The sequence below is a fragment of the Pseudopipra pipra genome, chromosome 10 (genome assembly GCF_036250125.1).
Source record: "Pseudopipra pipra isolate bDixPip1 chromosome 10, bDixPip1.hap1, whole genome shotgun sequence".
In the NCBI taxonomy this organism is placed as follows: Eukaryota; Metazoa; Chordata; class Aves; order Passeriformes; family Pipridae; genus Pseudopipra; species Pseudopipra pipra.
In genome coordinates, this window is record NC_087558.1 from 10584928 (window position 1) to 10608643 (window position 23716).

General features: G+C 45.5%; 1 long non-coding RNA gene across 1 annotated transcript; it reads left to right on the forward strand.

The window, feature by feature from the left end:
* Positions 1-912: 912 nt before the first annotated feature.
* LOC135419609 (uncharacterized) lies at positions 913-22282 on the forward strand. The gene is made up of 3 exons (XR_010433055.1): positions 913-1226; positions 1392-1457; positions 18112-22282. It is a non-coding gene; the product is annotated as an uncharacterized LOC135419609 (long non-coding RNA).
* Positions 22283-23716: the final 1434 nt, after the last annotated feature.

The following is a 23716-nucleotide window of genomic DNA, read 5'->3' on the forward strand; positions in this document are numbered from 1 at the left end:
ACTGTCTGCCCCTTAGCTTTAACGTAATTGTCATGTTATATCTGTAGCAAACCTATTGTATAGAATGAGGCTTTTTAGCTGTTATTTACTAAATGTATCAACAATCAGCTTTGTCCTAAAGCATAAGACATTCCCACCAAACTGTTGCCTGCCTAAGCTAATGTAAAATGTTGAGTAGCTGTTCAGTTTGCAATTCACTAAGTATTTCTTAAATACTGATAGAACAATAATAATGAATTTTGGGCTTTAAATTCTTCTTTTATTGAAGATCTTACAGCGTGTTACAGAAGGTAATTGTTAAGGTTTCACCTCAAGATGGAGTTGGGCATCTGCTCCCTTACCAAAGTTGTCTCTTCCCAAAACTCTGCTGTCCTCTTCCCACAGAGCCCCATTAGAATTTTGAGGGACATCCAACGGCCTGGCTGCCACAGTGACAACACAGAGGACCTGGCTGTGACTGTTCCCATGGGACACACAGCAGTTCTGTGCTGCTCCATGCTGGAGTTTGGCCAGGCTCATCAGCCCCACAGAATGCTTCTCTTCCCTTGTGCTTGGCCTTGGGATCCATGTCAGGAGCAAGATCAGACAGTCTTCAGACAAACCAAAAGATGCTGCAAGGGCAAAAAGGAGAAACATGTTCTCCATGTTTGCTAAGGCTCAGCAGCAAGCCCTGGGCTTATAGAGCAAGGGGAGGCTAATTCAGAGAGGAGGGAACAGCCAGGTGAGTGGTGCCCTGCCAGTGCAGTCTGGGAGCAGTAACAAATCTGTATCAGGAGATATCTAAGGAAAAGTTAGTCAGTGCCTTCTCCAAAGGGCCTAGGTAAGGTCCTCCCCAAGCCAGCCATGGGATGCTCAGATCTGGTGACCTGAGCCTCTTGTTGCCCAGCTTTGCATGCAGGAGCACTGCTCATCCAGTGTTATTTATGGTGAACGGCTGAGCGCCCAACCATCTGGAGCCCAGCCCCACTAATCATGTTCTCTGCCAAAACAAATTGAACCTAATTGGTTGGGAAAGAAGGAGGGGGAGAAGCAATGACAACAAAATCAACAACAACAAAAACAAATACCCCAACTCACCCTGATTCTATACTAAAAACAAATCATTAAGTATTATCTAAAGTCAAATTGCACCAAGTGTCTGACTGAGGCTGGTCCAAGTCTGGTCTTATCAGCATTCAGCACCACTGCCCCAGGATGGACGAGGAAACACAGAACACCACTAAAGGGTAAGCCGGAGATAGAGGGCCCCTGTTCCTGTTTGTTCTGCAAGGCCCTTTATGTTCTTCTGGAAGATAGAAAAAGATATATCTGACTGAGAAACAGAACTTTTCACTATCTTTGATCAACTGGCTAGAAGATGTCTCTTTTTCTCTCACTTCTGCTCTTTGCAGGCACTGCAGGAACTCACATCTCCTGGCATTGGGATTGGCATGGTGCTCAAGGCTGCTCGTCTGCAGGTCAGTTCTGGGCTTTTCTGTGAAAAAGTTACCCTGCAGCCTTCCTTCAGGCCCATCTCTTCTTCCATGGAGGAGCTCAGGGCCATCCCTTAAGAGTCCGTTTTGATACCAGGCAATTCTTTACCTTGGGGTGATGCAAAGGGAGGAGAGCAGCCTGTGTGCCTGCACCTCATGGCCTCTCTGCCTTGTGGTCTTCTTCTGCCTCAGGAGTCTCCTTCTGTCTCCTGCTCTGGTGGCTTCTCACACCACCTTGTCACCACCCGGTCACGCAGTATTTTACAATCCCCTCCAAAAACTACTCAGGCTTCATCCTCACAGTAGTGCCACTCCTTGGAGCTTCCTCTTCTTGCAGGCAGTTGTTGTCAAACTCCATGTGGGCTAGAACCCTCCTCCTAATTTTTAACTCAAACGTTCTCATACAGCAACTGATCCCTCATTTGTCCTCATACCAACAGGATCTTTTGGCTTGGATAGGTCTTCTCCCACCCCAGCCTCTGGTGTATTTACAGACAACAAAGTTATGCCCTCTCCTCCTTAGTTTTGCTAGACTAAACAAGCCAAACTCTCTTGAATGTGGGTGAGAAATACATTCCAGAGACCTACAGAACCTGGGACACTGACAGAAACAATTTCTGGGGGGCCATTTGGTGCCTTGCAATGCTTTTACTGTAAGCTGCTGGAAGCAGGGTGCTTGTCTGACTGCCAGAACAGTTTATCTTACTTCTTCACTGTCTTTAGCCAGTTCCTCCATTGTGTCCTGCTGGACAGTTCCCCCATTCCCAACGCACTCATTTCAGCCCAGGGCTCACTCTTGGACCTCCACCCACTGGAAAGTTCTGCATCTGCCTGTCTGCCTAACTTCCTGTACTGGATTTTTGGATGGCAAATCTGTTCCTGTGGGTAAAAGCATATTTGCTGTCCAGTTCAGTATCATGTGGGCTGACAGGCTGCAGAGCCATTTCACCCTCCTTCCTATTCCCTCATTCCAGTTGGCTGTGGCCACATTAAAGCCTTGCACAGCCCCTGTGTTTCACTGTCGCTGCTCTCTGGAGGAGGGGAGCTTTGTAATCAGTGGGGCTGGTCATTCTCTTGCACCTATGAATTTATTCAACCAGCTCCCAGAAAATGCCTGTTGCCTGGGGGATGTTTATGCTGCTTTCAGTGCATTGTTTTTTTTTTTAACCGACGAAAGGATTGCCATCAGATTTTGAGCTGAAATGCACCCACCTGGGGGACCACTGGCCTCCCTGTGAAGACAAGGTTTCGGTCAGCTGCAGCTGCAGCGCTGTGGGCTGTGGTGCAGAGACCCGCCCGGCCGGTGGCTGTCAGCGGCACGGAGGAGCAGCTGTGGTCAGCTTTCTCTTTTTGCGATTTCACCTTTTTCGGTATGACTTTTGGCCAGGTTTGAATCCCAGACCTGCAAGGCTCCTGCCACAGCCTGTGGGCAGCAGCTCACAGAGCAGCACATTCATATCATGAAACCATACCAAGTGCTGCAATAGAACAGCCTCCCTGAGGGCTCTGCCTCTGTGTTTGTGTGTCTGTGCACACATATGCTGGTGTTTCAAAATGTGATTTAAGAGCAGAACAAGTGAGGAGAGTTCGGTGGGGAGTAAAGAATGGAAAGGTAACAGTATAAATATAATGTGTTTCAAATCTAGGACCACCTTGCTTCATTTTAGGAAAGCCTTGAGAACAGTGTATTTCAGCTGCCACTTAATTTATATTTGCCAAAGAGTTGTACTTAATTTCAGAGACCACATTGTTCCTGCAGAGCACCAAAAGCACTTTACAGAAAGACAGCAAGCTATTGAATCAGGTTTGAAGCCTGCAGCAGTATCCTTGAGACACTCTTTTTTTTGAGACAACCTTGGCCTAGACTATTTTAAAGTGGCGTGAAACTCAGATTGGTAATTTCTTTTCCCTAGCACAAAAGAGCTCTCTACAATAAAAATTTGAGGTGTACCTGAGAGAGAGAGAGAGCTCTGCCAGGCAGCCCATCCACAGCAGTGGGATCCTTCAGCCCACAATCCCCTCACTGAAATCAAGAACTAGGCACTGAGCCCAAGACTGCCCCAAGCAAATACCTATTCTTTCTCATCCATGGCCCAGGAGTAATAAAAACAAACCCATACATGGCAGATTTTTTGTTGCCCAAGTGAAAAGCACAGAAGTAACATGGTGAGCAGGCTTCTGGGAGAGCCCAGGAGAGAATTAGACACTTCACACAGTTGCATATATAGGGCACTGAGATCCCTGGTGGTCATCCAGCACCTGAGTTCACCGTGACCATCACTTGCTTTAAACATTTTATGGAGAAGCCTGTTCTGCTCACGAGAACTTCAGAGCTGTAAGCCAGAGTCCCCTCCTGCTTCAGGATGCTGCAGTGTGAGCTCAATGGGTTTCTGACATCTGCATTGTGCATAACATGGCAGTTTCAGTTCACAGTGGCTTGGGCAATCACTTTCCATTGCCTTGCCTTTATGCCCATTTGAGTTTTGCTTTCAGTTTAGGGTTCAGGCTCACCCAAATCTTTGAGGTGAAATGAGCTCAATAGAAAGTCGCATGAAAGAGGACACTACCCACATTTCCTTCAGCCTGGGCCTGTGAGAAATGTGCATGAAACTTTGAAATTGGAGGATGTTTCATGTTTTAAATAATATTGTAAACAAAAATACTAATCAAAACATGACACAGGAACTGATTTGAATGCATCCCTGCAATTCTTTAAAGTATCTTGGCTCCTTCCCTCTAAAGCTCCCACTGGATCCTCTGCATGGGCAGTATGACTGGTATGACTTTCTCCCAAGCTGTTTCCAACATTTCTTCTTTTAGTTTTCACTGTACCAGCAAATCATCTCTTCTGTTAGAACCAGATATCTCCATGATAGCCTGTGGGACTGTGGTGCGTTGACCTTGGCTGGATGCCAGGTGCCCACTCAGCCACTCTGTCACTCCCCTTCCCAGCTGGACAGGGCAGAGAGTAAGATGGAAAACAACTTGTGCATTGGGATAAGGCAGTTTATTAAAGCAAAACCAAAGCAAAAGCGTGCACATGCAAAAGTGAAGCAAAAGATAACACGGTTTATTCTCTACTTCCCGTGAGGGCTTCAGCACACATAATGGTTCCTCAGTGGGCAGCCATTGGAGACAATGAATGCCCCCCCTTCCTGCTCCTTGCCTTAGCTTTTATATCTGAGCTGACGTCATATGGTATGGAATATCCCCTTGGTCAGTTTGGGTCAGCTGGCCTACTTGGGTCCCCTCCCAGAATCCTGCCCTCGACTGAGGAAGGAATGTTACAGTGCTGATGCTGTGCTCAGCAGTAACCAAAACACCGGTGTGTTAACAACACCCTTCTAGCTCCCAATGCAAAGCACAGCACTGGGAGGGCTGCTATGGGGAAATGAACTCCATCTCAGCCAGACCCAATAGAGGGTTGAAGTCTGAAATGAAGTCATAATTTAGCTGCTGTGTAATTTCCATTTCTTCAGTATTTGTCTTGAGTGGTCCAGAACACCTCAGATTTTCTTGCAGGCTTCCTACCTCTGATCTACTTAATGCAGAAAATTCTGGAAATTCAGCTTAATAGCTTTATAACATTGTTCACATTTTATCCCCAGTCTCCCAGCTCTCTCCTGGATGCCTCTTCATGGGATCCAGCTACAGTTCTAGACAGGAACTTGTGTGATCCAAAAATGTCGTGTACCTGCCCTTTAACAACACTGCTTCTTGACATGTTCTGCTTTCTAGAAGCAGGTTCATGCCCTGTGATTGTTATATATATCACAGCAATGGCCCCACAGAGTGATACAGTGGATGGATGACCTGCTGTGGCGACTCTGCAGTTTTAATTGGACTTTAGTAACTTTCAAGATAATTAAAATCCCTTCTGTGCAACCTTTACATGTTCTGGGTCACAGAGATTAAAACACAAGCCCACACATACCAGGGGCAGACTTCTTGTTCTAATACGTTCTGAGCACAGTGAGACAGTTGTTCTGTACTGACTCAGAAGGAAAAACACACTCTATTGAATCAGCAACACCACTTCCTTCCTCTGCAGTTGTACCATTCACACACTCACTCTGCTCTTCGTGAGAGAACCAGCAAGAGCAGTCCTGAGGAGGAAAGGCTGAAGATGAAGAGAAAATGTAGCAAAAGAGATATAGGTAAAATACCCTGGATAGTGAAGGCAACGTTAATCCTCTTCAGCTGATGTCTGTGATTACTGTACTCTTTATTAAACAATGTAGCTTGGCTGGAATGTGTGTCACTGAACTTAACATCCTCCCAAGAGCTGAGGAAATGCATCATGTCACACTGCCAGGGCACGAGTGGTTGCTGTGGGGGCTGCTGTGGAGAAGGGTCTCTGACCCAAGGAAAAGGGAGCAGCTGCTCTTACTAGGCTATGCCATCTGATGACTCTTGCACCAGACACAGCTGCCTCGGGATGGTTGTCATGGCCCGTCACAACAACACGATGGTGGATGACTGATTTCTCTTCCCTGCTGCAAAAACTCTGGGCAGCAAGACCCATTTGCCAGCTTACTTTTTCTGGTAGGATAATTAAAGTTTTCCCTTTTTTCAAGACCCACCATATTGTCACATTTGGCTCTGCTGGTTGAGGGAGGCCGCATTAACAATCCCACGTGCCAAGGCAGAAAGGAGGGCTGGCAGCAGGGCTGAGCTCCCCACCACAGAATGCTGATGTTGATGGTTGTGTTTTGGTGGCCAAGGGTCCAACTCTGTTGCCTTCTTCTACTTGAAACTGGGAACTGCACATGGCCTCAGCTGTAGTGGGGATCTCTCGCTTCAGATGTGCTTGGCCATGGTATTTAAAAAGGTATTTAAAAGATGTGTAGTTGTGGCACTTAGGGACACGGTTTAGTGGTGGGCTTGGCAGTGCTGGGTTAATGGTTGGACTTGATGATGTTGGAGGCTTTTGCCAACCTAATTGGTTATATGATTCTATGATTCCATGTCTTTGTGTCCTTGGTGAAGTTGTTCAACGCTGGATTTCATGCAACCTCATGGAAAATGGGACAAGAAAACATCTGACACAACTACAAAGCTTCACAAGCCCTTGTTGGGATGTTGCATCTTTCCAGGGACTTTTATGGAAGAGGATGAGTTTATAAAGCTTCTGAAATGGTCTGGGCAAATGTCATCTGACTGTCCTCACTCAGCCTCAAACTGATGGCACAACTGTGTGTGTAGTGTCCATTACCAGCATCACTGGCCAGGAACCATGTCAAAGGAGCTATTTACAAAGACAGGGAAAGAAACTAGCTACCCAATTCTCAGGTTAATAGCAATGGTTGGGATTTATAAGGCACAGATGGATTTGAAGCAGTCACCCGTGGGCCAATCCTAGAGCAAACCAGCACCCTGCTCACTAAACAGAGTCGTGCTGGTTTGAGATCATGTGGGACATAAGTGTAAGCATAGACATTAGAAGGAGAGCTTTCTTTCAAACTAAAGGCATGGTAACAGGATTTAATTTTTAATTTTGCTAATTCTTTACTATTTTGGCACTGTTCTGATTGTTTTTTACTGGGAGGTTTTTTTGGTGTTTCGTTGTTTGTTTTTTTTTTTCACTAGACCTCACAGAATCATGTGAACCAGGGAGCTCAAAAGCTGGGTGAAATTTTTGCCCCAGGCTCTCAACATGTAAGATATGTTCGCGTGTGTGCATATACATGTCTTCATATGCACAGATGAGTCATTCTCACTCTTGCTTGTGTTATTTCCGGGAGGCGGAAGTGAGGTGGTTCAATCCAAGGTAGGGGAATGCAACACACAGACCTCCTGAGATGGGGGATGGCATGCACACAGGGTTTTGTGGCTCAGCAGAGGTGACTGGAAGGGGAACCTGCTGCCACTTTCCTAGTGGAAGGGTGGGCAATGCAGCCCTGTGCCCCTGGTGCCTTGGATGGTCAGAAAGTGCCAGGCATGTCTCATCTCCGTTCCCTCAGTTTCTGTATGTCACTGTGGGCAGAGGCAAGACTCAGAGAGGAAACCACAAGTGGTCCAGGCTGCTGAGTCTCAGCAAACAGCAGAATGGGCTCCAGGTGCAGCCTGTTTGCTTTCCAAAGAACCCAGTGCATTGCTGTCTATCTCTCTCCTGGAGAAACATCACCTCCTGCATGTTTGCCAGGACATGCTGCCTTCCCCTGCCCTGTCTCCCCTTTTCCTTCCACTACCTTCTTGAATAGAGACTGACCTTTTTTGTCTCCTTGTTGTCACTTCCTTTTAAACCTATCTGATGGCTGGCAGATTTAGGGCTGGCAGAAAGGTGCAGGACCAATAAAAACTGACCCAGATTGTCACCCATGATTTGCACCATACTCAAATGGGACTGTTCCTGAGGCTTTCAGTTGTTTAATTCAGTGTAAGATGAATTATTTTTAATCATCTCACTCCTTCTGGATCCTGGCTGGGGACAGTACCGTCTATATTATCATATATTAAAATGGAACTGAGGTTGAAAATACACATCAGCAAAGCAAGCTGTTCCCAGGCTAATTTATTGCTCATCCTATACCAGAGACCCAGAAAAAATCCACCAAGAAGGTGTATCCTGCAGAGAACATGAGCCTGAGTCTGGAGGACGAGTGTGGAGATAGGATTTACATAAACATTTTAGGACAAGATCCATTGATGCAAGCACTGTGGGAATCAGAGGAGGGAAATCAGGCCAGGCTCTGGCCCAGGCCATTGGTGGTCACCCATCTCCCATGGCTGGGTGGGAGAAGAGCAGTGCTATCAGCAGAGCTGGGGGTGACATGCCCCCCTTCCCACCACCCACACTGCACCTCTGGCTTTGCCACATGGCCTCTCTGTGTGTAGCAGATGCCTCTGGGCTGCCTGTGCACACAGTTTGTGTCTCCATGTCTCACGTCACTAGTGGAGGCTGCCCTGGCTCCCCAGCTGTGTTCCTCTTGCCCCAGAGCATCACCATCATTACAACACAAGTCATGCTCAGAAATATTGTCTCAGCATTCAGGGCAGGCATATGTGTTCTGTGCTGTATTTTGAGACTTTTGTCTTCTGTGACACCTTCTGGAAGAAGATGACACACAGGTCCCCCTGTCCACTCACACCATGCTCGTTGCTCCAGCGGTCCAGGGCTTTGCAAAAACTATTGGCAGCTTCATTTTCTTGCATGTTGCTGAACATACAACTATCACAAGCAGAGACGTTTCCCAAGAGCTCTCAGGCATCAGGATGAAAATAAAGTAAATAACAGTTCCACAGGACTATGAATTATATTTAGTGCAACCCTCTCTCTTCCCTCTCCAGCAAGATGAGATACTGGGGAGCCCTGGAATCCTCACAGTGACACCTGGGATAGCCCAGAGGTGCTCTAGAGTCAGGCAAGGATTCTCCATGTGGGATACCTACAGCCCTATGAGCAAGAGGCAAAAGTCAGTTAGGGACATCCCTCCTACATCCTTTCCCAGAACAGGTCTATCTCTGGATCGTGGTCTGGATGCCTTACCAACAGCAGTGGGGGCTGCAGCCTGGAGTGACTGGCTCTGGCAGCACTCAGGGGGAGGTACCCAAAATGTAGGAAAGCCATAATGGCACAAGCTTTGCTGCTTGCCAGAGAAGGTGTTGTTTCACCTGAGTTGTGGAGGCTTGGCAGATCATAGTGGGAGGTGCAGAAGCTTTGGTGCAGGATGACCTAGGAAGGCACATAAGCTCAAGACTTCTAAGAAGTCCTGGTTTTTTTTGTTTTGTTTTGTTTGTTTGTTTTTGTTGTTGTGGTTTGGTTTGGGGTTTTTTGTTTGTTTGTTTGTTTTCTTCTGGCGACATACAGAAGATTTTCATCAGTGTGATGATGGACATTATTGGCTTTGCAGTTTTTCATATCATTCTGGAAAGTCCAGTTTACTTTCCCTTAACTAGTGGAACCTTTTCCAGGCACACAGGCAAATAAAAGAATTGCTTTCACTGAGTTATTTCCAAACAGCATCACGATGTGCCTTCAGAAGATTGATAGAGGAGATGGAGGACCTTGACATAGTGGCCTGATCAGAAATCAGAGATGTTCTGCTAATGTGGTAAACCATGGATGTAATTTTTCTAGTCTTTGTGAGTGTTAAGGGGAGGTCGATGCACAGGAATGTGATAAGGACACTTGTGGTGGATGTTCTGAGCAGCCAGAGAGCCTGGGCTGATGCAACTGCACACGAGCAGGTAGTTGTGGATATATAGTGTTCCTGCTCCAAGCCTAGGGCCATGGTAAGAAATGCAGATGTCTGTGCATAAGGCATTTATTAAAATGACCTCACCCATATGTATGCATTTTAATCAAGTCAGTGAATGCCTGCTGTGTTTATTTTTAATACAGTACTTGTTTTGATGTTACAATTGTGATGATGTGGATCTAATGGCAGTGACTCTTCATCTTAGGTCTCAAATCCAGAACTGAAAGTGAAAAGACACTTTGCATTACTTTAAAATACAAAAGGGAATGTCTCTGGGCAAATTAGTCCTTCATTTCCATTCTAGACTGTAGTCAGCTGTCTGCTGCCTGGAGTCCACAGTGCACAAGCTGCTTTGGAGGTCACCTGAGGTTCCTCCTCCTGCTGTTGACCAATAGGTGACAGAAAGGCAAACAGACCTTTGGAGAAATGTTCACCTATACCCTGAACTTCAGTATCACCTCCGGGGTAAAACACAGTCTTTGCTAGCCCTGAATTTTATTTGAAGTGCTACTAATTTCCTCATTTTTTCCTTGAATAGCTCCAAAAAACCCCCCAAGAGCAAACTCAGGTCTAGTAGGGCTTTCCATCAGACAACACGGTGATGGTGTTATCTATTACAGTAGCAGTTCCCACCAGCTCATAGAGGAGAGGTGTAAAAAAAACCCACGTAAACTGAAAAAAGATCAGCACAGACACTGGCAGCCAGTCCATGTGATGGAGCCTCAGGAAGACCAGGGATTTCTGACTTCAGCTCTTCTCTAAATTGTAGCCTGGTCACTGGGTCTGCAGAGATCTCGCAGTTTTGTGATGCATGATGTGTGCTTGTGATAGACAGGCAAGCAGCGAGCTGAGGGCAAGCTGCCAGCCTTCCCTTCACTTTGAACGCCCTTGGCCGTCCCGAGACTCGTTCCAAAACATTTAAATTGCTTAAGTGTGCAGTGAGGTGTTTTAATTAATGCAGAAGAAGGGGATAGTAAAATACAGGTCCCTTCAGTAATAATTTGGCCTTGTGGTTGAGGCATAGGTGCTAGAAAGCTAGGAGTGCCGGGATGTGCCTCTGCCTCACTGCAGCATGAGCAGTGCCGCAGTTTCCTCTGCCTTGGTGGGGCTGACGGTGCTGAGATGCCTTTGCCAGGTGCCTGGAACACAGGGTACCATGGGAAAGGTGTGTATAGTACACAGGTATTCATGACATCTTCTTGGTACTCTGTCTAGGAAACGAGCTCCACAAAATAAACAGCAGGTTTATTATTAAACGTCAGGACTTGGAGACTGAAGCCTTCCTGTGACACACTTTGCGAAAAGTTGTAGGAAGTGGTAGAGTTTCCTCGAGGTCCTCTCTCCAATGTGGAGCAAGTAATAGCATCATATGAAGAGACTGCTGCTCCCATTGCACAGGTGGGGAACACCACCGTCACCCAGCTGCGCGACTTGCCCAAGAAATGTGGCATCAAATTAGGGCTTCACATGCACTGTCCGGAGGCTCACACTGTGATTTACCACGAGTCTATCTGTCATCAAAAAACTCTCCCAAACAAACTGTGTGTAGTCCTGCTGAAGAGATATTTCTGGGTCCATTATTTTCCCTATGAGCACAACGGGGAAAAGGAAAGTGGAGAACTTTCTGGGTCATAGTTAGTACCACAGGGATCAGATGATACTTGAATTTTCAATGACACCTGGATTATTAGGGATTACATGTTGGCTGATTGAAGTGGCCCAACTTCAACATCTACATCCTAACCATGATTCTTCAACAGAGGGGACAGATCTTGACTTGACCATGTGAGTAGATTGTTCATTGCAATGCCAGCAACGCTACCTTCTGAGAGACACGGATATTGTAAACAATGGCTCAGCCTGTGAACTGCTCAGAAGATCTGGAATTAGCTGATCTGGCCAGCCAATGACCCTCCCGCATTTGGAAATAAAAGGTCAAATTCTCAGACAGGGTGCAATGGATTAGGACATTTTTGTGAGAGATTTCCCTTCAGAAAGCCACCCTAACTGAATCTTCTAAGCTCCTCAGATGCCCAGAATTTGAATGGCAGCTAGGAATGGCTTTGATTTAGTAGAAGTTTTATTGGGGAAATTTAACCAACACCTGCAATTAGTCAGCATGAGTCCTACCAGAATGGTCAGTTCCTTAATTTAAGGAGCATTAGAACAGTGATTCATTTCAAAGTGGAACTTGGTTATATTGCTGCAGAAAGAAGAAATTACAGAGAGGAACAAAGAGAATGAGGAAACAGTTGGTTTAGGCTGAAAACAGAGCAGTATGTTCCTGGAAGTACACTTTCAGCCCCTATGCAGGCCGGGCTGAAGCTGAGAGAGGAATCCCTGTACGCAGTTAGCTCATCTTCTCTTAACAGGGCTGGCCTGACCTCATCTCTTTAGGCCAAAGCTTTGCAGGGCTGCAGGTACTGCCTAACACACTATACCAGGCTGATCTGCACTGTAGAGCCATGCAAGGAGCATTTTCCGTGCATTTCCTTCTTCCATGAAAGTGCTAACAGGTTAAATACTTGCATAGAAATGTAATAAGAATGATTAATGCATTCCTGCTCAGGTTCTGGCCTTTCTTCTGGCATAAACTATCCTTCTTCAAGACTATATGTTCTTTGCTTGTGCTGGTGGGTGTTTTGTCCTTCAGTCTAACTGAAGTCAACAGGAGACAAAAGTGTTGCACCTCTCGTAAAATGAAATCCACCCATTCTTGACCAAGTAAATGCCTTCCAGAATAACAAAAGCAATGTGGCAACTAAGCCTGTAAATAGGAGATCAAGCAGAGAAATGAGAAAACATTCATTGCCTGGGAAAAAGTCCTGGCAAAGCTCATGGTGGTGAAACCAAATGGAAATGTTGCAAACTTTCACCTAGAATAAACAACCCAAATCAGCTGGAAGCGCTTTCCATCGCACTGGTTCCCAGGAATGGGGTTGCCTCACTTTCTTGACACAAGGCTGCCAAAATCTGTAGCGACATACTAGAATCCTGCTGATTAGCCAAGCTCTTGGCACACTTGTACAGCCAGAGATTTTTATTTATTATTATTATTATTCTGGTAAGAATCTCTAGTAGATTAAAAATGGGAGGCAGGCAACACAAATACATATTTATTTGGGTGGAGAACACTCTGGCTTTAGGGTAGAATAAAGCGTTGTGTTACGTGGCAGCTTTCTGTCACAGGACCTCAGACATGAAATACCATTATTAACCTCCCAGCATCGTCTGTGGCAGATGAGACATGCTCCACTTCTCAGATGGCCAGAAGCTGGCCAGAGATATTAGGCACCGAATGCTCTTAGATCCCCTTGAGTCAAGCCTGACTTGTTTATTCAGGGTTCTGAGGACCCCGCTCCATGTTTTTACATTAGAGTTGAAAGCTGCCTGAGGCACCTGCAGTATGTAGGTGCTCTGGTCAAGAAGTTAGTGCCACATTAGGATCAAAACTCAGGAACTCCGGCTTTCTTCCTTTGCTATTTGTCAGGTTGTGTTTGGAAACAGGGGCAGCATCCCTTGGTGTTTGCACTTTAGAATTACCCTTCCGTGAGAAAATCCCCTTTTTCTTTTCTTTGCAAGTGTCTTTCATTCCACGCCTGTTCTTCAAGCACTGCCTGACCCATCTGTTTCAGCGGCTGTCTAGTCCTTGTTGCTCACTGCTCACAGACCACGGACTGAAGCACCTCCTTAACGCACCTCATCTTTACCAGTTCTCCCACAGTGCCTACTTCTTCTTTTCACCCTTCACTGCCTGAGCCAGCATCCTCCTGTTGTTCAAGGCAGCCTTTGTACACACTTCCTTTTTCTCTGAAACTCTAGCAACACAAGAAATGTGGGCTCAGAAAAAATTAAATGGCAATTGCGAGGTTTCCCTTTTTCTCAGCTCTTTCTTCAGCATGGCTTCCTTTGGGAATTCTGCTCATAATTTCTTGCCATTTGCAACAGCATCCCAGGAAATGAGCTACAATGTAATACATCTGGGGCTAAGTTTGAAGGGGAAGCCAGATGCAGACGGGTGTACTGGAGCGGAGGGGAAGGAAATAGGGAAAGTTCAGACATAACTGGACATCCAGCAAGGTCTTGCAAAGCCAACTGGCAGCCCTGTATTCCAAGGGGCTGTCTGAAAGCAGAGATTTGTCTGAATCAGAAACCTCCATCCAAACAGACATGAACTTTGAGAAGGGTCAGGTCCAGAATAGCTCCAGCTGGACTCCAGGCCTTGATAAGGGAGTTCCTCCCTGGGGCTTGAGAGCAGCTGAGTCCTCAGGCAGCCCCTGGACTGACCTCTCCTTTCCAGGGTCTCCAGGATTTTTTACCCAGTTACTGAGTCATGAGCTCGCAGGAGATCAACTCACTTTGGGATTGTTTGTTTCACTGTCCAGGGACTTTTTTCTTTCTTCAGGGAGCTCTGTAAAGCAGTTTTTCGGGGGGGAGGAGGTTCAGTGTGACTCAATGGTGTTTGAGAAACAGAGGAAACAAATAAGGAGATCCTAGAGGTACTTCCTTTCTAAATAGCTCAGAGATTAGTAATGCTCTGCCATACCTGTAAATAGTTCACTCACAGACATGAATGCCAAGAGTGCTCTGAAAGCTGCACCTCGCTGCCCCTCATTTTCAAAGTGCGTTTGTGATTTTTCAGCAACCACCTACTAAGCTGAGAGAAAATAGAAAGATCCCTGACCTTTCACTGCTCTGATTTCCTAATAATTTGGACACCTTTAATCCTTGCCTCAGTCTGCAGGGCACGGTTGTGTAACACAGCCACAGTCCAGGAAGGGCCTGGCACAAGAGAAATGCTGGACCCCAATGTGCAAAAAAAGCAGGAGAGGAGCAAAGAGGAAAGCATGTCTGGGGGCTCACAACAGCATTAGCCATTTTTCTGTGGCATTTGGAGAATCAGTCAGTGAGTGGAAGGCTTTTGCTTGTCACCAAAATGTCCGTGCAGAGTGGTCAGACGAGTTGGGCAGTGAACGCACGTACATTAATATTTGCTGTCACTGAGGTTGCAAAATAGAGCAGACAGATCATTTCAGGACTTGGCCTCCTTATCTCCACCTACCACAGCCTATAAAGTTGCATAAGAAAACAGGACTGAATAAGAAAAATTTTGAGGTGGAAACCTCAAGAGAAATGAAGCAGATGCAGCAACACCAAATGGCAAAGCTTTCCCAGAATGGGATTTTATGGTAATGGCAAAGTAATTCTGAGCTTGTCTCAAACCCTGACTTCAGGTCCTACCCATCATAGGCCAAAAGAAGTTAAAATTAAGGAGCCTTCTTCTGTGGTTTGTCAGACACTCTGTGATTATGGACAGTCAAAATGCTTTTTATTGAAAGACTCAAGGATGTGCACCCTACTGGAAAACTTCCTTGTTTAATGCATATAATTCCAGTATGCAAAAAACTTAATGACTGAGAAAAAGAGGAAGATGTTCCCATTGTGGTTTAGTGGTGACAAAAGGGTTAATCATCTCCCAACACTCCTGACAGGACACACTAAATGCCATTGAGCCCCAGCCTTCCCCTGGGCTGCAAGAGCAGCACAGAGGGGACAATCCCTTCAGAAACAGGGTCCCCACAAACATCCAGATGCAACAGAAGAGACAAAGTGGCTCCAAAATGCTTTTCATCTGTTGTAAACCCTGATTTTATTTAAGAAAAGTGAAGACTTTTTTGTTTGGAAACCATGAGCATCTGCTTAGTGACTTCCCAGTGCATGGGACAAGCAGCTCACTGGTGTCTTGCCAGGTAAGCAGCAAACAACATTAGGTCATTGAAAACAGTTCTCCTTGGGCTCCATCTGTCAGATAAGGACAGTGTCACTGGCAGGATGTTTGTGCTGACGAACTCTCCTTCAGTTAAGAAAAGCCAAATGTGAAGCTCGTTAAGGAGAGAACCTGAGATGCCCTTTCTAGACCAGCAGCAGCTGATTTGCTGCCATGGGTTAGTTAATCTCTCATTAGCTCAGGACAAAATGAGTTGTTTGAAGAAGAAATGTCTCTGTCATGACATGTCAAACCTGTGGAGCCAACTGAATCCCAAGTGTTGAAGCTGTTAGGGGCCACGGGGGTGATTCTGGCTCCAAATTACCCACGGTTGATTATGTGTGAGTGACTCGTGCAGTTGGGGCATGATCAGCAGCCTTCTTCGGGCTCAGCCTGCAGGAGACAAACATATGTTCCAGCCTCACCTTCCCCAGCTTTGTAGCAGGCCCTACTTAGTGGCCATTCAAATATGGTGCTGTCAAGGAAGAAGTGAAGCACCTAATAGTGGTGTAGATTGAGATGAGATTAAAAGAAAACCTGTGGTTCAGAGGAATGACGCCATGGAAAACATCAAGGAAAATGAGATGGAATGTGCAGTCATTAGCAAATTGCTTTATTTATGGCTATTGGACACTGCTGTTGTGCCAAATCTTGAATTTATTGGGTGCCATGAATTTCTTAATTAAAGTTATATTACTGAATTGTTATTTGTTGAAGTTTGCAATGACCATCCCCTTAGCTATTTTTACTTTTGCTCTGTTGTATATGTGTATGATCCTGTACAAACAGGCCAGTTTGTGGGGAGACAGAATGTTTTTAGTTGTGCTTTTTAAATGGCACAGCTGATTTTCTCTGAGTTGACTCGCTTCTCTCCTCCATTTTGCTTTTGTGCTTCACCTCACAGGCTGCACTGCAGTGGCTCCAAACCCTTTCCCTCCTAGTTATTAATGTTAAGCTGACAAGCTTTAAGTAAGGATTTTCAGGTGTCTTTTCAAAGCTTGTGTTGGCTGCTAGGTGTTCCCAGGAGGCTGCAGATCCTGGAATCTTCCACCCTGGCAATGTGCCCAGCCCATCGCAACTGCGACCTTACCAAGATCTCAGCACTGGGATTTTGCAGCTGTTCAGAGGTCTCCAGACACTACAGCAAATGATTTCTGTTCTCTGAGTCAGCCAGTTCCTGCTCTAGATGACACAGATCCCAAGCCTTTCAGGTTTTCCCACCTTCAGAGTTGGTCTCCTTGAGACAGAGATGGAGCAACAAGTGGAGGTTGACAACTGTGTCATTTGTCTTCAGTTTGCTTATGCCAGGGTTTTGGGCAGATGGTCTTCAAGGAAGGCACACGGAGATGCTAGGATGTGGGAGAGCTGAGGTATCCAGAGCTGATGACTGGATCAACAACCAGGTCTGCACATGTGCTGTACTATACAGAAATCACAACAGCCCTCTTCCCTTGCAGTAATTAAACACATTATGTGATACTGTGTGGATTCAAGCTCCATTCAAGTAGTTTTGTGGCTCACAGGCTGCAGAAGGACAGAAGCAGCTCAACTCTGAGCCCTGCTCCCTCAAACCCTGCTCTCCTCTAGTGCACACTCAGGTGCTGGAACATCCCAGAGAGTCTCTAGAGCTCAGACTCTGACTTGTCCTATCGTATCAAGTCATCCAGAGTAAAAGGTCTTCTCTCTCTTCTAGCCAGACATGCTCATAATAAAAACATGGGTCCTCAGCAAAGCAATGTAAACATGGCTTTTCAATGACATACCCATCATCAGTCTTTACAGGAAGATTTTTCAGTTTAGAAGCTCACAGGTACATCATGTACCCTACACTGTGCTGCTGTTTTGCATAACACTTCCCAGACTGAACCTAGCCCTGGACTCTTTCAGGTCTCTTTTGTCCCAGGGACAAATCTCTCTTGAGAACTGCAATATCAGCCTCATGTGTTGCTCAGTTTTAGGCAAGCAACTGGAGGCTGGTTGTACTCGGGTTCATTAGTAGGTTTCACATCTTGCATGAAGTAAGACCAAAAAGTTTGTGTTCACTTTCATGATTTTCTTTTTTTTACTTTTCTTTTTTCTTTTTTTTTTCCCTGTGATTTGAGCACTTGGGGAGTAACCTGGCTGCCAAAGCAAGTTGAAACAGACAACACCTGGGCTATTCAGGGCAGGGGGAGTGCTGCAAAACCATTTCAGCGTGTATGATATTGCCCTGTCAGCTGAAATCCTGAACCCATCAGTTTGTAGATCTTTCTTTTGCTCCAGGACCTCATGAGATGAAAAGCTCCCCTGCAATGGCTTCTCCTGCATGGATTAGTGACTCCATGGGAGCAGCAGTCTGCGTGGGGGCACGGAGCGTGTACTCAACTGCCTTCAGCATGTGACATGTTGCAGCCGCTGATGTCCAGGGTGGATAATGCTGGAAGGCCTTCCATTTGTCTTACTCCAAGCAAAGGACGCTTACCATGCTCCCCATGGTAGTGGAATCTAAATAATCCCTCTAATCAGAATGCTGGCTTCTCTTCCAACACACACACACCTGGAGGGTTGGGTGCAGAGGTTTCGGGGGAAGATAAGAAGCTCCTCTGTCAATCAGAAACACTGTGAACAGCATTCATTCTGCTGTTGTGGGGCTGTTATGTGTTTCACGTCCCTTCCTGTGATTCTTCCCCAGACTTTTCTGTGGATGGAAGGCACCTGGCAGCTGGCTCTCGAGACTGCCATCCACAGACCAGCCAGAGCACGTGCACATACCTGCCTTCAGCCGGACCAACACCAGACGAGTCATCTGGTGCCAAAGAAGGTTTCTTCAGGATCAGAATAACTAAAACTTCCTTAACATATGCAGGAGTCCTTCCAGATTGCAAAATGAAAATCACTGCCCGGAATCACTGCATTCAAAGTAGGGAAATATCCCTTTAAAGAAACCCATTGGCAACATAACTAAAGGCCTTTAGGCCAAGCTGATATTCAATATAACTCCACTGAGTCAAGAGAAATACACCAGGGATTAAGTTTGGCCTGATAGCAAAAACCACAGGCAAGTGAGACTGATTCCCAGAATCAAGTTGACCTGGAAAATGTAGTTAGATTTTGCCCTTAAAGAAATAATTTTCTTAATAATAACAGATAAAATGAAATGCTTGTCAAAATTATTATGAGCATATGGGGATGAGATGATCAACATTGCATGAATTATTTCCTTCCACAGCTGTCTTTCTGGTTCACTCTTTAGCTGTTCTTTAATTCCCAAGCTTGTAACCTTTCTACTGCTCTTCTAGATTTCCTACCTGCCCTATTCATTCTTGACTTGCTAGACCCACACACTGTGTGGTTTTAGTACTAATCCTAGGTTTGCCACTGACTCTCTGTGGGAATTCTGAGACTTTTTTGCCCAGTATCCTTCAATTCCATCTCTAATGGTACATCAATACATGAACTAATTGCCAGGCAATATTAAGGGTAAAATACCTGGTTTTATCTTCCTGGATTGGGCCCTTGGGCTTCAGCTTAATGCCTTGCAAGCACTACCAAGCAAGGATGGCAGTTAGCATGAGGAAAAAACATTCTCAAAAGCAGTGCCTGCATATGGGTCTTGCTTCCTGAGAGAGGAGAATTAATACCACAGAATTAATCTCTTTCAAAGCTCTGTCCAAAACTCATTTGTTGTGTTTAACTTGTTCTCAGCACTTGTAAACAAAGAGGGGAAAACCCAACTGTAGTTGTGCACAAAAAAACCCAAACAAAACCAAAAGAGGAGCAACTTGCCAGGGTGCTATAAAGATCACTACCAACAAACCACCATAAAATAATATATTTAGTTCACTTAGAGTATTGAAAATCCAAGAAAATAGAAAGGATAGAGGGTTTTTTGGGATGTTTATCAGTTTGGAAAAAGTTACCAAGAACTCCAAGGGTTTTTCATTTGCTTTCTCACCCTCTCATACCTTCCAAGAGGCAACAGGTCTTTTAAATAATATTTTTCTTCCTCAGCTTTGTAGTTCTCAGTCCCAAAATTCATGTCTGCAAGGGAGGGCTGGAGACTCCCTCCTAAGCTTCTGCACTTCAGGATCTCTGACTATCACTCCCTCACCTCTGTGTTTAACTCATGCTTGGCACAGCACAACTTGATCTCAATCAGACCTCCTAGGAGGGCAGCCAGGTTGGATTTGATGGCATCAAGAAATGTGGATCAAATCCTGCCCCTGGAGTTCATCCCAAGTGTAAGCGTCTTCACTGGTACAATACATGCTACTTTCTTACTTGAAATTACCAGGCTGTAATGTTCTTTTCATGGGCCTTACCTGCAATTAAAGACTGTTTTCCTACAACCATTTTGTTCAGAAGGTGCTTACACAGTATAATCACACCATCTCTCACTTAATTTCTGCATGAATTTAGCATGTTAAATTCTTCAAGTCTCTCGACTTTTTTTCTTAAAATGCAAAGAACAACAAAGGGCAAACTATTTTTCTGGTTAAGACCATCTGTGAAACCAGAACTGGTCCATACTTGTCTGCATCTCCTCTCTTCACCCATCTGGAGCTCCTATGAGGCCCTTTACCTGCAATATCACTCTTCAATGTCACGCTCATGTTGGGCTGCATGTCCACTTTGCCTTCAGCACCCTTTCCTCACTTCCTCTGCTTTCCAGGGTAAATGTTCTCCCTCCACATGGTCAGCTGCAGCCCTGTCTCCTTGGCACAGGGTTCTGGCTGCCTGGACACACGTGCTCTGCCTGCATGAGCCCAGAACCCACATCTCTCCACGCTACTGCACCCAACTCTTCATCAGCCACCTTTCCACCTGCCTGGTGTCATCTGCAGGTTTTGACAGCAGTTGCTGTGTATCACCTTTCATGTCCTCGATATAACATTGTCCTTTCAGTCCCTGGGGATGTACCCTGAGTGACTCCCAAAGGACTGCTCATTTGGAAGAATTTTGATCTCACTGCTCTCTAAGCTGCCTAAAGCTTGTGCTGTTGGCATCATGCTATTGATATTGTTAAGAGAATCCACCAAGTCAACCACCTCACCACAACCTAACCCATTCAAAGTTTCTTGTCCCAACAAATGTTTTAACCTCTTCAGAGAACATAATTGGATTTGTCTGAAGGGCCTGGTTTTCATTTAAAAAAGGCTGAATAATAGTTGCAGCTTTTAGCTCTGCTCAGTTCAGCTCCCCAACAGCTTTTCCATCATGTCCACAACTGGTTTCATCCTATTGTATGGTGCAGTTTTGCTTTAAACCTTGTCACACCCTTGTGATTTCGAAGATGCTATGCCATGCTGGGAGATGTATAGGATGGGGTGCCCAGTACCTTCAGGAAACAAGTCTCGGGTTAGAGTCTCTGCTCTCCCATCATCCACCTCTCTAAGGGGGCCAGGTACTGGTCTGAAACTGGTGGAAGTGCTCTAGTGTGATGCAGCTACAGTTTACATGCAGAAATGAGGGAGTCAGTGCTAGGAATAGCATGGGAATTTTTCATTTTCCTTTTTTCAACCACTTTTACCCCTCATTAAGTGCTTTCAGACCCAGCCTCAGGCTTGATTTATTTTTGAAAGGCCATTTTTAGCCACTGTGTCTTAAAGAAGAAAAGAAAAAAGAGTCTGCTGAGATCATTCTTAAAGAAGAAACCATGAACATGCACATTCTGTCACAGCTTCTTCACTTCTCGATATCCCACGAGATCCTCACCACCATGATACAGGAGTATCACTCCGCTCCTCTCACCTGCAGTTCTGTAACAGGGTTGGGATGGTGGCTCTTCTGCTTTCTAGGCTGGAAAGATTATTGCTCTATTACAAAGAAAAATAATCTCACAAAATTACCAGATTCAGGAACATCCCACTTCAGAGTAACCCACTTGAACCTCCAAGTTGCTGCACAGTTTGGTAAAGTAACTTTTTGTGTTCAGGAATGGTTGTAATGGAGGCTGGAGAAATATGTCTTAAGCAGATATCTCTCAGTGTTCAAACAGCCAGGCTTTCTTCTTGGCTCTAATTTGATTCTTGCTGCTCTTAATTTTCCTTTTCAGCTGCTCTGATAATGTGAGACTTTGAACTAGCAGCCTCTCCTCTTGAGTCTGTAAGCATTTACTGAGTAGTGTTTAGTTAAGGGACCAGACAGAGATGTAGACCAAAGAGGATGGGATATGGAGGGTTTGTGGTTACAGCACAAGACTCTGAATCAGGAAATGATCAGAATTAACTTCAAGAGATGGGTCCAACCCACAAAGCTCAGTTCTGCATCTGCTCCTGCACTGAGCTCCAACTGCCCTGGAGTTCAGGCTGATTTGGTCTGTGGCTGTTGTGTGGAGATCAGCTCTGCTTTCCTTGGACTTCCACAAAGCAAATGCTCATTTAACAGCATTACCGAGCGTACCAGAATGAGAAGAAGGTTCAGTGCAGGGTTAAGTAACCACATAGCTTCCTAACAGTGAAGGAGTTTGGACCCCATGGACATCACCTGGCTTGCAGGTGTTGTGAGAACTTTCTCAGCTTGTCCTGAGATGTGCTGTGTACACAGAGCCTTAGCTTTTCCCTGGGCTGGAGGGCAGTGGCCACAAAGCCGATGGCATCCCTCTTCTTTGAGCTATCCATCTTCATCAAGCCAGAACTATCCACGAGAAGCAATAAGAAATTCCCTCCCTGCTGAACAGCACCACAAAAGATGTACAGGATCTGATTCCCAGATGGCAATGTTAAAAACAGAAGGCAACATGTCTGGGAAAGTACCCGAGGCATATCTGAACAATAGAAATAATAGAGATGTAAGAAGAAGATAGGTCCTTTCTTTTTTCTGATGTATGCATACCTATGATCACTTAAAAAAACAAACAAACACCTTTTTTCTTTTTTTTTTTTGTCAACAGGAAACAGTCTGTCTGAATAAAAACAGTACTAGAGTGAAGCAGCTGAAATAGGTGAACAATTGGTAGCATGAGCATTGTGCCAGGCTTGTCTGCTTCTTGTCTCTGTGTTATGTGTCATGTGAGCACCTAAATCCTTGGAATCTCTCGAGATTTATTTGGATACCAGCAAACTGAGTGCATATTTACCTTTCCAGGTAAATACCTTTCCAGGAGGATTACTGATTTATAAGGGCAAGGGTCCCCTAGCTAGTCCACCTTCACCCTCAGGAACATGAGGGTTGGCATGTGTTTCTGTGCACAGTTTTTATTTTAGGCCCTCCTAGGACAGGTTCTAAAAGGTTAAAAGTGGGGAAGATGCGGCTGCCTTGTCTCACACATTCCAGGAGCTAAACACCCTGCAGAAACCAAAGGCAGCAAATGCTTTCTGAGATACTCGTCCAACCACCAGTGAGAGGGTGATACCACCCCATGAGCAGCAGGCAGCTTCATGCAGGCATACCACTTCTGTCTCTCTGGTCTCGCCCCGCCTGCATTTGTTCCTCCTTTGCCTGATGGCACATCTCCCCCACACAATGGCATGTACAATCTAATCTCTACTGAAAGCTCTGCAGGGCAGGAACTCACACATTCAGATCCAAATAGGCTACTCATGCCTTTTTAATTTCACTGGATCAGAATAACAACAGCAAGGAAATAAAGTAACAGCCAAAGAGTCAAATCAGCGCAGTGAAATGGGTCCCTTCCCTGTTTTACAAGTTACATCCACAGTACCCCAATGGTACCAGGAAGTCTTCTTAGTTACACTGGCAATTAAGCAGCCCAAAAAGCTCTTAGCCACCATGAAGTGCCTGCTGATGTCCACTATGGTGATGTCCACTATTGTGATCTTTGCTATTCCAAAAGCCACGTGGAGTAGACATTCTGTGGGCTCAGAGGTGGCTGAAGAGCCCCTCACCACCATCTGAGGGTCTGGGAAGAGCAAGCCTTGGGTTGGTGCACTCCCATGCACATCTGCACCCCGGTCTGGCATGGTGCTGATCTCCACAGCCATCAATCCTGCTGCCATCTGGATGACAGGTCTTGCACAAGCCCGGTGACATTACTTAAGGCTGTGGCTGTTTACAACTTCCCGCCCAGCGCACACCCGCCATGTGTTAATCAGGATGGTTCATAGTCAGTCCTGGAGTAAACAAATGCAACTTCACCAGAAAACATGGGAACCACACCTTTTTACTCCAGGTGTGCATTTTGGCCCACCATCTGTTTCTCCATAGTGATTAGTGACTGGTATTTAAGACAATTTCTTAACAGGAGTTGGGATCCGTGGTTTATCTCCTCATTAGGTTGGTAATATCATTAATTAAGGTTATGTCAACGGACATGATGCCACAGCAGTTGGGTGTTA